The sequence below is a fragment of the Anguilla anguilla genome, chromosome 18 (genome assembly GCF_013347855.1).
Source record: "Anguilla anguilla isolate fAngAng1 chromosome 18, fAngAng1.pri, whole genome shotgun sequence".
In the NCBI taxonomy this organism is placed as follows: Eukaryota; Metazoa; Chordata; class Actinopteri; order Anguilliformes; family Anguillidae; genus Anguilla; species Anguilla anguilla.
The window spans coordinates 27,663,391-27,665,596 of NC_049218.1; the positions used below are offsets into that span (position 1 = coordinate 27,663,391).

The 2,206-nt window shown below is 44.2% G+C and overlaps 1 pseudogene; it reads right to left on the bottom strand.

Annotated features, from left to right (window-relative positions):
* On the bottom strand, positions 1–170 carry LOC118218532 (annotated as a pseudogene).
* Between the last annotated feature and the right edge of the window lie 2,036 nt (positions 171–2,206).

Here is a 2,206-nt window from a genome sequence, read left to right on the forward strand (position 1 = left end):
TAGAGGCGCACCGTTCCCGGACGTACTGCAATACCGGGTCGATGCGTGGAGCGGACGGAGCAAGCTCCTTCTTCGACTCTCAGTCTCAAAAATCCGTTTAATATGTAGTCCCCAGATAGGGGACGTATCAGATATTAAACTGATAAGAACAGATTTTTTTTTGAAATTTTTTTTTTATTCACACACCAATACAGCACTCTTTTACTCAAAAACCCCCTTTTCCCCCATTGTTTAGATTATATGTATGTGCACAAACTCACCTTTTCCTCTTTCCCTTCCAAACAAACCCCATAGTGCCAAAACCCTCCATTTCCGCCCCTTCCCGCTCACAAGTCCCAATGTCCCAAAGTCCATCTCTTCCATTTTGAAACAGAACAGGGCACAACCATGACAACACAAAATCTACACAATCACATCACTAGTTTCCACCGTTCCCATGCTGCATGAAAACCCCACCGCAGCACCTCCCACTGAAAACGGCGCTGTATATCCGCTTTCACCATCTCCCCCACCCCGCTCACCGTCCACCCTTGCTTCACCACCCCCCTCTCTCCCCGCGCCCCCCACAACTTCTGCTTCACCAAACTGATCAATAGAAGAACCAAAAGTTTCTCTCTTCCCTACTTCCTCCGCAGTCCCTCCCCATAACACACCCTTTCCCAACTGAAATCCCCCAAAACACTATACATCCTCCCCATTAAACCCCAGACTTCCTGTGCAAACTTACAATTCCAGAACACATGCTGCACAGTTTCCTCTTCCTCCCCACAACCCACCCTCGAACAACACCGGTTTCTTGTTAGTCCGTGTCTGTATAGGACATCTTTGACTGGCAGTCACAAAAAGGGGTCAGAGAACGTATTGGCGGACGCCCTGTCACGCACTTAATTTTAAATTGTATATATTGTAACTAGCCTTACTAGGTGTTTTTATTTTATGGGTGGGAGTGTTACGTGCCAGGTTTGTTTTTTTCTTTCGGTCTCATTATTCCGTGAAGTCTGCTACGGGTCATTCCGCAATTGGTGAAGAAGAGGGAAGAGTGCGTTGTTTCCCCCCCAATCCTCTTCTGCGGACCTGCCTGGCGGCCAATGAGGAACAGACCCACACCTATATATATAGCGAATATTGTCAGTTACACCCCAGTGACTTGGATTTGAATGTTAGTTGCCTCCTGTATTACTATTGTGACTTCGTGCTATTTTGACTTCTGTGTATCGATCGTAATTTCTGAAAAGACTTCGAGTTTGGGTTTGCGTCTCTGGTTTGGTTGCTGGTTTTGTGTTGGGTTAGGAGTGGGATTTAAGTAGGTGTTTGTTTTCTTAACTGTCACTGTTAGTTTCACTTGTGTATATATATAAGGAGTGGGATTTAGGTAGGTGTTTTTTTTCTTAACTGTCACTGTTAGTTTCACTTGTGTATATGTATATATAGATACGGGCGTGTACCACCCTTGTATGTTTTTGTTCAGTTTAGAATAGCCAGTGTAGTTAGTTAGGTTCGGAAGATTTTCGGGTTTCAGTTAGTTAGTTTCTTTCATTTCTAGAATTGTTAATAGCTTATATATTTCTGTTTTGGTTATCTTCTTTTGTTTGGTACCGCCCAGTGTTTCCCCTCCTGTTTGTTCATTGTATAGATAATTAATTGTGTAAATAAAATGTAATCTTTAATGATCATTCATTTTTTTACTCCCCTGTACCCCTAGACCACAATGGGGACGTAACAAAATTGGGGGCTCGTCCGGGATCATTAATTACTCATTATTAATTATTTCCCGATACTTAATTGTCTGATTATTGTAGGTTAATATTTATTTGCGTCTTGGTTTTGGACGTTGCTTTGAGGTCCACAGTTGCGGTGTGTGTTGTCTTGTCGCCCTCTTGTGGCGATAGGGACCGCTGGAAATGGCTCTTTTTGATTTGGTTGGGTTTCTCCAGAATCCTACTTTAGAGCAGTTTGATAAGTGTCGCAAAGACGACCTTTTGTTATTGGCTGAACACTTTGGTATTGCGGTTTCTTGACAGGCGCTTAAGAAACATATTAAGGCCGTCGTATTAGAGGGGTTGGTTGAGCTGCGGGTCTTTGTGTTACCGGGTCTGCCTGATGCTACTGCGTTTGAGGAGAATCCAGATGCATCTGTAGCTCCGCCAGCTAAATGCGATGTGGAGGCTGAACCTGAAGCGGAGGCTGAGGGCAAGCCTACACTGCC